The 16,118-nt window shown below is 43.7% G+C and overlaps 1 long non-coding RNA gene across 1 annotated transcript; it reads right to left on the bottom strand.

Annotated features, from left to right (window-relative positions):
• Positions 1–2,307: 2,307 nt before the first annotated feature.
• On the bottom strand, positions 2,308–8,020 carry LOC144160899 (uncharacterized). Its single transcript, XR_013320430.1, has 3 exons — positions 7,854–8,020; positions 6,375–6,644; positions 2,308–3,506 (listed from the first exon to the last, which is right to left on the bottom strand). It is a non-coding gene; the product is annotated as an uncharacterized LOC144160899 (long non-coding RNA).
• Between the last annotated feature and the right edge of the window lie 8,098 nt (positions 8,021–16,118).

Raw genomic sequence — 16,118 nt, forward strand, 5'->3', positions numbered from 1 at the left:
TTGTGAAGCACTCCAGAAGACAGGTGCCTTATAACACCCTTTTCTGCCTAAAAGTATCCTAGGGTGCTACGTAGCACCCCAATCTGTAGGAGCATCTTTTGCAAAAGCACCCACCTAAAGGGGTACAAAAAGGGCAAAAAGGGTGCGTCATCCTCGGTTCACAAATGGTGCAGTAGGTGTGAGACCACATATTGTACAATATCACACACGATTATGGTATGAAACATTCATGCTTTCCAAGCTCAGTTCTGTGACAGTCCATTGAAGCTCAACGTCAGCTGATAATTTCCTTGAACTTGTGTCACCGATTGTTAAAACATCAATTTAAAGAGTCAGGAGCCACATCTCAGTACACAGTTATAACTTTAGAGGTATCTGGTTATCGAAAACTTCGTAAAAAACCAATTATACGTTCACTTTGCCGAACTGCAGTGCACATCCTGCGAGCTTCACTGCACAGCCTGACCATGCTGTGCAGTGAAAGCAATTAGGTGTGCAACACTTCAACCACACAAAACTTTCTTAAACCTTAAAACCGTTGGCTTCTCAGTATTGCATCACACTTCCAATCAAGGTGGCTACCTGCAATGTTTAGTGCCTCATTCTTGAGCTGAGCAGGAGGGTTCAATGTGAAGGAAGACCAAATGCAAAATGTATGGTTTCCTTCGTAATGCGGCTCATAATATAGTTCCCTCCGTACTGCGGCTCAAAATCTACTTATAAAAGTTGGGTACCCAAGCCATTTATTTTCGTTTGCACTATTCCTTTTTCTATACGAAAAAATATTCATATGGTACAGCACTTGCAAGGTTTGGTGGTATATGGAGTTTTATAAGCATACATTTAGAATAAATGACCCCACATAGCAATAAAAAGAACTGCAAACTTCACAGAACAATGCATACAAGTTCCCTGGTGAAGCCCATGGTTGAAATGTAATGTCATTGTCCATAAAACATTATTTTATCTTGAGGCTAGCTTGTACATGGTGCCTTGCATTATGTCCCTGCCAGTGGATGTGGGGTCATTTGTCGCTGTTGCAAATGAAAACCCAACAGCCAGGGCCCATTAGTTTTGGCTAGTATTACGAGGTGCCTCACGGCAAGCATTCTACGTTGATAGACTTTTTTAGAGTTGACTAGAACTGAAATCAGCAAAAGATTCTCTACAAAACATTCAGTCTATCCGCAGCGTTAGGGTTTGCTAATTTCCATATTTGGGTTTCTTCTGCCTTTCTTAACATTTTTCTTTTGATAAGAAGGTGCATAACCAAAAGCAAAAAAGCTTTTCTGTAAACCTTTGGTAGCTATATAATTGTTACAAAATATTTTACTCTAAATATCGCATCTTAAACTGAGAATAATTGCATTCAAAAACATTAAAATGAGTTTAAATTGATCATAAATTTTTAGCTATTTTTACACAAAACTGTACATGAGATATGAAGTGCACCACAAGGAGGGCTTTGGATTACCTTTAGCAAATTTGGGACATTTAAGGTGCACTGAAATCTCTACACATGCGCTTTTTGACTTTCTGTATCCACCAGGAAAATGGCTGCCATTTTAGACAGCGATTTTAATAGTAGTTGACGTGCATTTTAAAATACTCTCAAACATTATAGCCACAAAATTAATTTTTACAAGTTGTTGACATTGCCCGTTACACCAGACATTGGACTACACTGTCAAGAGCTTTGACATCTACAATGATGTCTACAAAGCAAGCTTATACTGGTAGAATGTTTCATACCATAATTACTGTGTGTTCAGAGCTCACGTGTGAAGTATGGATACTGCTGCTTCAGCAAGAACCGAGGAAGAGCACCCTTCCTGGTTCTAAAAAACAATAACAGAGGAAATGCCTTATGCAGGATTCTGAAACAGGGTTAAAAGAAACAAGAATGAACAAGAAATTTTTTCAAAATATGTAAACCAATGCAAACAAATATTTATTTTAACTTCATTTCTACAAAAGACCACCTCATGAAGACTGGTGATGGGGTATTGGCTCAAAAAAAGAGCAGAGAGCACTTATATAAATGCTACAGGGAGCCTTCGCAGCCAAAAATTGTTTGAGCACCTAAACTAATCACTGTTCAACAAACTCATAAAAAATGTTCGAATGAATAAAAAACCAGTGGTAAACACAGGAAACAGTTAAAACAGAATGACGGCACAAGTTTGTCCCGTCGTTCTCTTCTGTGTCCTGGGTTTTTTTCCTATGGTTTTTCATCCATTCAAACATGTACCAGCTAGTTCAGTCCAACGCCTTGGTATCATAAAATATGGATAGTCCATCCTTAGAGAAAGTTGAGAAAAAAAAGAAAGTATAAAGTAGGTGAAAAAATTAAAAGGACAGCAAATCGGTTGGCTTTTAATTTTAAATGATAATATAAAAAATAATGGCATGAATAAAAGTGAGCAGCACGCGAAGTACATTGTTGCTAGCCCGACATTCCACTTTGAAGAAAAATGTCCGCTTTCAAAACTACAGGCTAAACATGCAATGAGGCATTCCTTGAGGCACACAAAATATACCATAATTGTTAAAAAAGCTACGAATTAGTTGAAAAATTCTGACCACAACAAATTGGAATCAGTGACTAGATTCAGTTTCAGAAATACACAGCGACATCATATAAAAATATATGGTTCCCATACAAGGATTGATCATAACAAAAATTCAGGACTACATTTATCAGACTGGCATGAATGTGCAAAGCAGCTTAATGAACGAAGACGGTCTTCACTAAAAACATGTTAATATTGAGAGCTCACGTGCTTCCCTGCAAGTTGGGTGTGTAAACCCACTGACATCTTAACTAACCCGCCTGAATCATAACTTTATAGAGATTGAGGAATTTTACGAATTGGTTTATTGTAGCGAGCTGTCTAGTTTATTTCCCTATTTTTCTTGGCATTTCGTGTCTAATTCTAAATTTGGTGACTAGATAGCTTTTACCAGGGTCATGCACTGGTGACAACGAATATTTGATTTAACTTTTAAAAAAATTTCAGTTTTGTTTTATTGCTCACCAGCCAACGATCTGATATATCAGAGGCGCCGAAAACGTATGTTGGCATTTCCTTCCTGCACTGTAGTACAACTAATCATGACTTTTACCATAATTTGTTCACAAATCGCAATATTTGGAAAGTATTCAGCCGAATGAAAATGTCATTTCAGAAGCATGCACAATCAACAAGGCCTCAATGACTCTCACGACGTGGCCCACTTGTTTCTGTCACAAATAACCTGAGTGCAGACACATTCCACTAAAGACGAAGGTAAAATGCCCTTTTGGGTGATGAATATTTAAAAAGCCTTACGAGTAAATTTTCTGCTGAGCACGTGCAATATTAAAACAAAAGATCCCTCTGCGGCATCTTTCAGTTGGAGGAGCGCTTGACCACAAACTTTGAGAAGCTAGAAAGTGCTCCATGAGTCGCTCCAGCCAGCAGAAACGATGCAGGACACAAGTTGGTAGGCGGACCGTTGGCATCCTGCGATTGTGAAGATATTTCTGTTTAGTAGATGCTCTTCTTTTTGTACCACTGTTTATTTCACCTTTAACAAGCAGCTGAACTCCTTAACGTTCGCATAATAAAATGCTGCACTGTGGAACAGTTAGCAGGGTTACCTCAATTTTGCTTTTCTACAAATTAACACAATGTAGGTAATCTGCACACAACTACAATCACACTACAATTTTCGCCTACTTCACTGCTAACATCAGCATTTGACTGCTCAAGCACAAATACAGGTTAGACATGTGAGCAATCTGCTAAACTTATCCCCACAAACTGAACAATCAAGCATCAGAAATCGGCAAGGAAGGAGGTGTCACCTTTAAATGGCACTTTTTTCGTTCAAAACATAAACAACACCTGGAAGCTTGAAGCGTGAGAGGGGGTCTTTCACGCTGACAATGTCAGAACATAGCTTGCTAGTGGGCACGTGCACGATGTGCACAATGTGTTTCTTGAAAATGCGTGCAAAAGGTTGATTGATGTGTAGGACGAGAATTGCAGCACGTTTTGACACAGGCCTTGTGGACGTTTCTGCCTGCTAATGTCAATGCGGATTCCTGCTAGTCGCCCTCTTCGCTTCTGTTGAATATAATGCTTTAGGTATTATATTCAGGACAAGGACTGCATCACAACGTGCACCAATTACCTACGTCCCACACATCGGTGAAACTCTCGCACACATTTTCAAGAAACGCAGTGCATACATCGTGCATTTGCCCACTAGCAAGCTGCGTTCTGACATTGTCAGCGCGAAAGACCCCCTCTCACGCTCCAAGCTTCCGGGTATTGTTTATTATATTGCATGCGCTGAATGCAAATCAGTGTACATTGGCGAAACGGGCAATTCGCACAGAAGATTAACGCAGCACTGGAACGAAGTGAACAAGGGCCATGCAAAAACACGTCCACTAGCAGAGCACCGTGAGAGGACGGGACACGTGGTCGACTGGAACAAGACAAAATTACTGACAACTGAGCGCAATCTATCTTCTCGATAACTGCACGAGTCCCTCATCGTTCAGAGGGCGCCCAACATTATCAACATAATGGATGGCAATCTGCACCATATCTATGCAAACTCATTGCGCCGATATATGCCCATGCCCAATATATAGATTCCTGTTCCACGACACATGCTCACTGTGAACAAGCACCAAACCATTAAATGGCTTTCTTGACTTGGTCAGTGACCTACGTTTCATCACTGCAGTAATGCTTTTACCTGCCTACACGGCATTCCGTCAAACACTGGACTACACCAAATGAGCCGTTGCCGTTCTTAACCTGCTCCAGAGTATATAACCTTTCACTACTGCTATGAGATAGACCCATAAACGCACTTCAATATGGCCTTTATATTTAGCTCTTGGAAACATTATGTATAATTTCACCTTTATGTTGCACCTGCTACAGCAGCTGGTAATATACCACAAACATGAAAAAAACAGTGGTTTAACACGCCAAAGCTACACTTGGGATATGGGGAGCACTGTAGGGGAAGGCTTCGCATAATTTTGACCACCTGGGTATTTTTGTGCGCACCGAAATCTCAAAACACGGGCGTCTTTACGTGTTGCCTCCATCTGAAAAGCGGCCACACCAAGCGGTATCTAACCGACATTCGCCTCCACAGCACACCACCCTAGCCACTGCAGTGGGTTAAACATATGAAATAAAGCGAGTTTTGGAGTGCAAATGAAAATATTAATCACAGGTCTTATTTTCCCAATCGATGTAACTTTTGAAGTACTCCATGCAATCCCCCCTCCCCTACCTGCCTACCAAAACAGCTTTGTCTTAAAAGGTAATCAGGCTGTTGTTAATGAAGTAAGTATTTACAATTCGAGACTTGCCACCGTTAAAGTCATGCACTTCGTTTTAGAGATAAGCGACATTAGCCATTTGCAGCACCAGGAATTAATTGGGTTAAGATCAGATTGAAAGCATTGGCGGTAGTAGTTGAAAGAAATTGCGTGATAAATTACAACATCATCTGCATATAGACCAACATGGGAGGATATGCAACATGGAAGATAGACAGGACCAAGCAACCTGCCTGGGGGGACAACAAAGTGGCACGAGGAAAAGAAGTATATAGTTATTAGAAGTAAACTGCATTTGAGAAGAATGAAAATCTTTCGCTCAAGTGAGGACATTATGGTGACGTTTTAGAAGTAGTCTGTGGTGTGCAATGCGATTGAATGCTTTAGAAAAATCGAGAAAAACTACCACAGTTTGTAAGCCTGCGTCAATGGATCAATGTAGATCGTGAACAAATCCTGAAAGTTGTGTTTCTCAAGTAACCCTTGTGAAAACCGTGGTGATACTCGAATGTGATATTGTGATTTTATAAATAATTAGCGACCTGAGAGTGGATGAAATGTTTAATGGTGAAGTACCGTCTCCTGATTTAAAGATTGGTGCTACCTCGACTATCTTCCAACCATTGAGAATAGTACCTGTCATGAGAGACTGCGAAAAAAGTGCTGTCAGAATTCTAAAGACTGCGGGATGTACTTTTCGGTATAGTATGATTAATACCAGTATGATTAATACCAGTATGATCTGAAGTAGACCAGTTTGTATTGCAAGTTCAAAACCATATCGAAAGATCCTAAATGTTTGCTTGGCTTGATTACATACGAATACTTGCTTCAGTCAGTTCAATTTCTCTTCTTGCCCTTTAGTCATCGGCCCCAAATTCTCTTCAATATCTCTGCTAAGCAATGACACGCTCCAAACGTACAGCACTGCTTCATGAAAATGTTTCAAATAATCAGAGGCCACAGCACTGCTAACAGGTATACATCATGGCAGATTCCACAACATGCAATAACTTACCTGAAAGTACATAATCGCTGGGTGCACCGTTATGGCAGCAGTGCCTGGACCGATGTGTCGAGCAAATGCGCTGACTTCTGAACGGGTGGTCCAAGCGGCCAGATGATGGATGAATGACCATTCCTGGCGGCAAAGCGTACGGGGCACCAACGAAAGGCCAGGCAGTACTTGGGTACAGCAGGTGCAGTGTCGGTTGGCCAAGGGAGGCCCTGGCAAAGCCTTTGAAACTGGACTGGAAGGCAGCTGACCCAGGACAGCCAGCAGCAGCACCTGCAGGTGCATAATCTGTAAGTGTGCTCACACTTGTTGAAATACAAGAAGAGCACACACAAAGCACGTACGCTTATACCAAGTAGAGTTTTAATCGTTTAAAGACAGTAACCTCTAACGCACTAATAAGAACATTCCCGGAACACCCCAAGTGAAATTTAGGTCACAGTAAGAATGTATTTATTAGACCCGCAGGTACTGTGAGTGGGGTATGCATGATATATGCAAAGCTCACTCCTGAGCTAATTTGCATGGAACGCATGCTACCAGCTCATCTGTATCCCTTCCTTTCAATCGGAACTGGTGTGTGATAGTTCAGGCTCCTCCACTTCAATGTCTGACTTGTATCTGCACGTTCAATTCTCCAATATAAATCGAGATGAGTGAGTGCCTACAGCTTTCTTGTTAGTCTCTGTATGACCTGCTGTTTTGCGAAAATGAGAACTTGCGAATTCGCTCAATTTTTTTCACTAATTTAAACAATACATATGCCTCTGATATCAAGCCCCAGACTTCCCGACAGCTACTCTGACGGAATCGGCAGGCGCCTCGTAGGCGTTGTGAAATTTCTCCCACCACCCCGAGGCAATGCTAACTCTCTCCGAGGCCACATGCGCGCATTTCACCTTCAATTTGCACGTATATGAATTCTTCGCGGCCCGAAGAGCTCGAGGCGTACGGTCCCCGGTCTCGCGAGCGCAATAGCTGCGAAGCGCACTGCACGGAATTCGTGTGGGGGAGGGGGGAGATTTCACAACACCTACGAGACGCCAGCCGAGGAATCAAGTGTACGCTTTTTCACATGCACTTCCAGGGAACCTCCTGTTCATGTTATTTGTTGGTATACCGCGGGTATTCACGAGGAAGGACTAATCACAGCGTTGTGCCACTCCCGCGAAATTGCGACAGCGATCTGCAACCGCAAAGGCACTGTTTGAGACACATAAACAAACGCCCCGGTGTTAAAGAGCCTTGCGTGATGTGAAATTATTAGCAGCCGTGTACCACAGCGCGAGCATCGTAGCCAAGGTCTAGCTTCAGCGTGAATTGATGCTGACTTCTGCGGAAACGGTGGACTGGGCGCCACACAAGTATACTAACTCACGTAGGCTCTCAGAGCAAACGAGATGGGGGTCTAGCGAATTACTGACCCATAAACACCAGAACTCGTTCCAACTAAATACAGAATAATAAAAAATGCGTACTTACCCGAGCAAAAACGATGTTTCCAACGTACAATTCTCCTTCACTGTCGTCTTCATCTCGCGGACACACGAACACGGTTTGTTCTGATGCAATGTCATCCACTTTCGACGCACAGTATTTTATCCGGCGATGATCGTTCTTCCGGGGTCCCTATGTTCAACACACGCGTAGTTTGGAAGAACAGACATCACCCATAAAGCTTTTATGACTATGATTTATGCTTGAAATAGATAAAACTGATCAAATAACGCCAGCAACCACTCGGCACAAAACGCCATAAAAAACACACAAAAAGGAGAGATAGTTGCCAGACTTTAAATGCAGCCCCTCTATGTTTGACGAAAATTGTGTTAATGGTGGTAATTATCTTTCTGATTTCAAAGTCTGAAATGTGTTTATAACTTAAATTTAAGGTTTTTAAACACAAAAATTTAATACTTTTAAAGTAATTGACATATATACTGATATTGTAAACAGGTTTTGACGTTTGTTTTGGTTTTGTTTTCACGGCGGGCTTCTCAAGAGAGAAGGTGCGAGAAAACGAGCTACTTTGGGTTTAGGAAGAGGGCGGTAAATGTCGGCGTGATAGAAAGCAAGGAACAGGCGCTTACCCTGGTCGTAAAAATAAGAGCTAATAAAACCCTCACCTAAAAAAAAACAGGTTCGACGAGGAATCGAACCATTGACCTACAAAACAGTAAACGGACGCGCTAACACTCAGCTACCTCGGCTTTTTTTTATTTATTTATGTATTACCGGTTTCAGACATCACAAAAACGTGCTAAAGATAAAAAATGCTAGCTTTGCCTTAGCCAGCGTAATATGTCTAAAAACGGGGCATAGACAACACTTTCTCTACTTCCTGCCGCCACTGGGGCGTACAAGGTTGACCCTTCGACATTTCTACAATGCGATGAACGCTTTCACAGAAAAACTGCCTCGCGGGCCCTCCATCAACGTCTGAGTAACGAGCTGCCAATCGAGACCTCCATATTCCGTGGAGGACCAGCAACATCAATAGGTCGCAAGGCACGCCATTATCGTTCTCAACTGCCAGAAACCGTATTCCATGAGGATCCAAGGGGAGTTCCTTTTTTCAAAGTTCTCTGAAGAACATCCCACAGAAAGACCGCATCCCAACAGTCCAAAAATACATGTTCAACAGTTTCCGGCTTATTACATAGCCAGCAGTCTGCTCCCCAGGGCACGAACAAACCTTTCTCCAGCATCCACGTTTTAACCGGCAGCACACCAACATGAAGCTTAAAGAAAAACGTTTTAACACCCGGCAGAACAACCATTGCTTTTACACGTTTCAAAACATTTTGTCCTGGTCCACTTCGAAACATGGATCTGTATAGTGGCACAGGAAAGCAGATTTCCACGAGATCTTTGTACAACTTCTTCATCGACACTGAAGTCAAATACTCCATGGAAAAACGCGAACATACAAATTGTGTTGCCTGTACGACTTCCTTTAAATATCTGTGAAGTCCTCCGGTATAACACAAAGATGACGTAATAACAAACTGACGCAGAAATCTACCTAACCTAACCTGAATTACTGTGCGAAGTAGGGGGTCCTTCACCTCACGCAAAAAATAAAATCTATTGACTACTTGTCGCAGAAAAAAATGCGATAGTGACAAACCAACATCACGCACACGTCTGAAAAGATTAGTTCTACTCGTCCGTTTCCAGGTCGAGCCCCAGATAAAAACAGCACATACACATGTAACCTTTGTACATTTACACGGGAACAATGAATAACTTGCAAAACGTACCACAGTTTAGTGAGCAGAAACACATTACACACCGTCGCCCGTGCAAACACAGACAAAGTTTTACCCCTTCCCTCCCACTTTTCCGCTTTCGCTCGCAACGCGGCTGTCTGGCTTCGCCAGTACGGCTCTCTGTCGCGGTAATTTTCCAGCGGGACACCTAGATACTTGGCAGGCGTAACTTGCCAGCTGACACCTTCAAACACACTGTGTGTCCAGTCCCAGCACCCGTGCCAGAACCCCAGAAACTTTTTCCAATTTACGGAACTTCCAGTATATTCACAAAAGGAATTAAGTATTTTAATGGCGCCACTGATACTTTCTCTATCACGGCACAAAAAAGCAATGTCGTCCGCATAGGCATAGTCCGCATAGCTGTACACGGACCTCACATGCCGGCAACCGAAAGTCATAAATATTGTTGTTGTTATGTACGCTTGCGCAGAGGTCTTCAATGTATAAACAAAAAAGTAAAGGCGAAAACGGGCACCCTTGGCGAACCGAACGTGTGACCTTGATTGGACGACACACCGACTTGTTAATAACCAAACTTGTCGAACACCCTTTATAAGCCATTTGTAGACTCAGCTACCTCGGCTGGGGGTGTTAGGCACGTCTAAAACAACTCTATACTTACGTAAGTTGTCAACGAATATTGTCGCTTGTGTCTAGTTTATGCTGCATTTTTGAAATTATGGCCGTGCTAACGCTTGTTTCTCACGCACCGGTCTTGCAGACGAGGCCGCATTGCTAGCGCTGCAAGCGATTGAGCTAAAGCTCCCTTATTTGACTGAAGAAAAGCTTTCGCAGTCAACCCGGCCTTTTCTGGGCAAGCCACGATAGCCACGAAATAAATGGAATGTGCCGTTAGAATTATGGCGTTGATAACGCTTGTTTGTCCGCACCGTCTTGCAGACAAGCAGCGTCGCGCTAATACTACAAGCGATGTCACTCCTGGAATGTCAGGCGCATCAAACCCGTCGTGTAAAAAGACTGCTAACACTGCGAAAACCTCTGAGTTTGTAACAAGTGGGAATTATTAGAAAGCGACCGAAGCATGCGGTGGCGGTGACGTAATAGGTACAGCAAACAGGTAGGCAGAACGGCAGCGACGAGCGAAAATGATTTTACACGACCGCCCCCGTCGGCCTGCGCAATAAAGGAAGATAGAACCCCTGTGTACACGCCCTCGAAGAAAGCTGTACAGCCGATTCGGTTTGTTGTGCTTGCCGTGGTTGTGCTTGCCGTGGTATGAGCCAAAGCATATCTTCACATCGTTATGTTATCATCCGTCTGACTGTTACTTATTGAAGGGAAAATTCAGAAACAAACGTTGACGTATAGCGTCTATGCCAGACATTGACGCTGCTGTTTAGGCCCTAAAAACAACCTTCAGGGCGTCTGTCGGTTCTGATGGCGCGCTCGCGCCGCTGATTACGAACAAGGCGTCTGTTGGCGTTCACGTATCGTGTTGGCGAGCCGGTAAATGCCATCACGGTTAAACTCCCTGTCGGAAGACTACGCTGTTGGGACGATAGAGTGCCGACCGAGCTTCTTATTGGCCCCACAAACGCCATCAAGGTTAAACTCCCTGTTGGAAGACTAGGCTATTGGAACGATAGAGTGCCGACAGAACTTCGTATTAGCCCCACAGGCGTGCTGTGAGCCCAACAAGAAAGTCTTGTTGGACTTTTTGTACGGGGCGTAATAATACGGGAACAAATTCTTAGGTAAATTCGATTGCGTTGAGGACGCCGATGCCTCGCGTAAAAGTTTTATTTATAGGACTACAACAATTATTTTGTAGCCTTCCCTTCCCGTGCACCCCGATACCGAAACGAACCTTGTGATACACTCGAAGAAGTAGATTAGTGCAGAGTGGAATTTAAACATTGTTCAATTTACGAACAGCAATTTTAGAGCAATTCCCCTGGTCTATGTGGAGAGTTCATATTTAAACCTCTCAACGGGAGGTGAAATAGTGCAATGAGCGGTTTAAACATTCAGCCTGTTTTTGTGCAATTTTGCGTGCTTGCGTTCTTTTGCATGCTTGCATTCTTTACCGTTCTTTTAGGCACCCTAACGACAGGGTGCCGTGGTAACACCCCAATCGAGAAGAAATACTTTTTAGCACCCCTTTAACGGTCGTAGCACACTTTGAAACTGTTGATTACACCCCGGAATTTTGGCACTTTCGAGGTGGGGTGCCCGAGCAATATTTGGGCGCTTGAAAGGTGCAAAAAGGGTGAAAAATGTTCAGTAAACCCTTCTAGCACCTTAAAGGGTGTAAAAATGTTAAGATTTACACCCCTTCATTTTTGGCGCCTTCATGATTGAGTGCCGGAGCAATGTTTTGGTCCCTAAAAGGTGCAAAAAGGGTGCAAAATGTTGAGTGCACCCTTTCAGCACCTTAAAGGGTGTTAAATAAATGGCATTTCGATGGCCTATACGTTTCGCTGGTAATGTTCAGTGAGTCCTTGCACCTGGCCCGTTCACCTAGAACACTCATTACTGTTTGACAAACGTAGTTCGTTCATTTAAACCGCAGAAACACCGAGCACATGAAAAAAAGAAACATCCCCCTCGCGATGGGCACGATCAAATGCAGAGCATTTCTGCGGGGGGGCGCGCCTGCAAGTCGTATGGATTACGTATTGGTTGTTGTTGTTGTAATTGTTGTCTTCCAGCGTAGACATTGTCGATGAAGTCGATGGTGGAACGTGCCGTGAACCCCCTGCCGCGGCTATGCCGCAACGTGGAGCGGCTATGACGCAAAGTGGCGCGGCTATGACGCAACACAATCCAACACAATCCACTTTAATCCAGTCCAATCCAAATACAAGCCAATCCAAGCCAATCCAATCGAATCCAATCCAATGCCCCTCGCGAGAGAGTGTTATAGCGCCGAAATCGCCACCACGCGAACGCGTGATGCTGACGTCACGATCACGCCACAGATGTTAGCGACCGCAGCGCGCGCGAACGACATATGTGGTTTAAGCGCGAACCGACCGCGGCGAGAGAGGGCGTTGCGAGCGGAGAGAAGGCGAGGAGGACGCGGGGGAGATGGCGCACCTCTGGCCGACGGTTGAATGAGTCAAGGATATAAGGCACGTTCGTAACCTTCCGTTCTGTGTCGGCTTTGTGGCTGAGTTGGTAGACGCGAAAACGCAGCGAAGATGCACTTCGACAGACGCCGGTTGAGCACATATGATAGCAGATAGCTGTTTGGACCGGGTAAAATTGCAAATCAACATATTTACTTAATTTCTATGAAAAGCTTTCATATCGCAATGCTGCTGCTGAAGCTAACAGACGTAACTACGATTATCAACGCACAGGTGGGGCATTGAAGAAACGCCACGTAGCACACACGTGAAGAATGAACAAAGTGTGTGCTGTGAGCCAAGAATAAATTTTGAAGACAGAAAGACGAGATATACGGGCACCTTTAAGATATAACAATAAATCGTTTATATTCTGGCAGTGTCTTAAACAGCCGCAAATAGGTAAGTGGCAGGCGTACTAATTTCAAGGCCAGAATATATAACACAATCATAATTTCGGCTGTATTACTATGACAGTTCGGAATTTGAGGGCGATTGGGTCGGGTACACAAAGTTTCGAATATTTAGGTTTTTAGGCATAGTGTAAAAAATGACGCGTGGAATAATTGCGACTCAAGTCATTACAAAAATTATGTAGATTTCAAACAAAGTGTCAAGCAAATTTATCTCCAATAGCTATTCTGAAGAATACTATCGGTGTTTATGTATACCCTGAATGCGGCTTGTACTTTTACCGAACATTTGGCAGAATACAACAGTATTTAGGTGAGCACAACAGAGGTCGGCAAAAACGATAGTGCCGTAGATGATGATGATGATGGCTAGAGTTTAATGGTGCAAGCCGACATGGGCAAAGAGCGCCAAACACAAAGTTATTTCATGAGGAGGGAACACGGATAAATCAGTTAAAGACTATGAGCCCGTCTGTGTAAAGGGCCAGGGTGAAGAACAAGAGTGGTTAAAAGACAGATAAGGTGGCTGGTGTGTAGTACCAGGGGTACAACTATGGGTGGTACGAGATGAGTTGCAAGAAGTGAACTTCTGATAGGAACCTAAAGGTGCGCTGTACAGAAAACATGGCGTCGTCTCCTAAGAAGTATGACGGGTGTGGTGGAATATGTGTGTGTAGTTGTGGGAAGTGTTTACGTCATGTAATGTCGAGTGCCTTACATTGTATGAGGATGTGGATCACGGATAGGGCCTCTCCGCACCTGCTGCGCAGAGGTCTTGGAGATCCAATCAGAAGGTGCGTGTGCGTTGTATGTGTGTGCACTATTCGTAATCTAGCCAAGGTGACTTCAGTGTATCTATTGCTTGTGTCGGTGGCGTATGGTCCCAAGTGAGGTGTTATTACATGTAGCTTGTTGTCTGTTTGTTCACTCCAGTGTGTTGGCCATGTTTTGCGAAGTTGTTGTCTGATGTGTGGTTTCACGTCGGTGTAGGGTACTGTGGTTATGTGTACTGTATTCAGCCATTCGATCCGCTGCTTCGTTCCCGGCTATACCACAGTGGCCAGGGACCCAGCAAAGGACGAGTTCAAATTTGTGGACATACACAGACATAATACAGTTGACTATCAGATTGACAACATGGTTTTTGTAAGACTTTGTTGACGACAATGCCCGGAAAACACTGAGGGAATCTGTATATATAATGGAATGTGGGATGTAGCTTTGACGTACATGATTAACAACAAGAAGTACACCGTAAGCCTCTGCCGTAAAGATACTAGTATTACTAGTGAGAGTTCTAGAGAGTTTTTGAGTTCTAGTCCCAGTGTGTCCCCATGTGCCGCGCGGGACACAGAGGTGGCCGTTTTAGAGACGTCTGTGTGAAATTCAGAACATTGATACTTCTACTGCAAACACAAGAAGTGCTGCAGAATCGGAAATGTGGGAGCTCGGTTTTTATACATGTAAAAGATTTGTCGCATGGTACAGGGCGGAGATGCCATGGTGCCATAAAATCTGTTACAGAAGTTTGGATGTTGTCTAAAAAGGAGACAGAAATTTCTGACGCTTCCTCTCTAACTCTGTTAGAGAAGGGCGCAGGGAACGATAGTCGATTTGAAAGGAGTTCATTCACGGATGTATCATGAAAAAGTGATTTGAAATGATGGTGAGGCATGGATGAAATTTTAAAGGCATAAAGAAGGTCAGTGTATGCTCGCTGGCGTTGTAGGTTCTATTTGTTGCACTCCACAGAGAGCCTTTCGACAGGGCTAGTGCGGAAGGTGCCACACGCCAGGCGGAGCCCCAGATGGTGCACTGGATCCAGCAGTTTGAGGGATGTTTTACTTGCTGACAAATAAACAACGCTACCATAGTCCAATCGTGAACCTATCAAGCTGGTAAAAACATGCAAAAGAAGTTGTTTGTCAGCACCAAAAGAAATGTGCGAGAGAACATTCAGCATAGTCATTGTTTTTGAGCATTTATGTTTAATTCTTTTATGTGTGGGATAAAAGGGAGCTTTTTGTCCAAGAATATACCTAAAAATTGTGTTCCTTTTTTACAGGAATCGAGACACCATTGAGTTGAATGTTTGGATCCGGCCAGATGTCACGCCTCTTGGAAAACAAAACACAAGTGCATTTCCCTGGATTAAATTTAAAACCATTGCTATCTGCCCAGCCGGCTAGCTTGTTGACACCTAGCTGGACTTGGCGCTCACAGACAGGCAAGTTACAGGATTTAAAAGAAAGTTGAACGTTGTCTACATAGATTGAACAGGAAATCGGCGATGGCAGCGCCTTCCTAAGGGAATTCATTTTCACAATAAAAAGGGTGCAACTTAAAACTGCACCTTGTGGCACTCCAATTTCCTGCACATGAACCCTAGAGTGTGCAGTTCCAACTCGCACACGAAAGGTTCTTTTAGACAAGTAGCTGGCAAGTGTGTTCATCATGTTACCCAACATGCCGAAGGACTTCAGGCAGCTTAGGATGCCATACCGCCACGCGGTATGCTACGCTTTTTTCAGATCAAAGAATACCGTCATACAATATTGTTTGTGGAGAAAAGAATCCTTTATATAAGACTCGAGCGCGACGAGTTGATCATTAGTGGACCGCCCTGCCCGGAAGCCTGCCTGGCAGCTCTCGAGAAGACCATTGTACTCAAGAAGGTACACGAGCCTCCTGTTTATCATCTTCTCGAGGAGCTTGCGCAAGCAGCTTGTAAGGGCGATGTGCCGATAGCTAGCGGGAGAGGAAGGGTCCTTTCCTTCCTTCAGAAAAGCCACTACTATGACCTCCCTCCAAGAGCGAGGTATGTGCCCCGAAATCCATATGTTGTTGTATAGAAGTAGGAGTGTTTCAAGAGTGTCTGGGTGTAGGTGTTGTATCATGGTGTATATGATTTTGTCTGCACCTGGAGCTGAAGGTTTACTTGTGCTCAGAGCAGCCATCAGCTCATTA

This window comes from Haemaphysalis longicornis, unplaced genomic scaffold (assembly GCF_048455015.1).
Source record: "Haemaphysalis longicornis isolate Haplotype H1 unplaced genomic scaffold, Haemaphysalis longicornis Haplotype H1 scaffold_11, whole genome shotgun sequence".
Lineage (NCBI taxonomy): Eukaryota > Metazoa > Arthropoda > Arachnida > Ixodida > Ixodidae > Haemaphysalis > Haemaphysalis longicornis.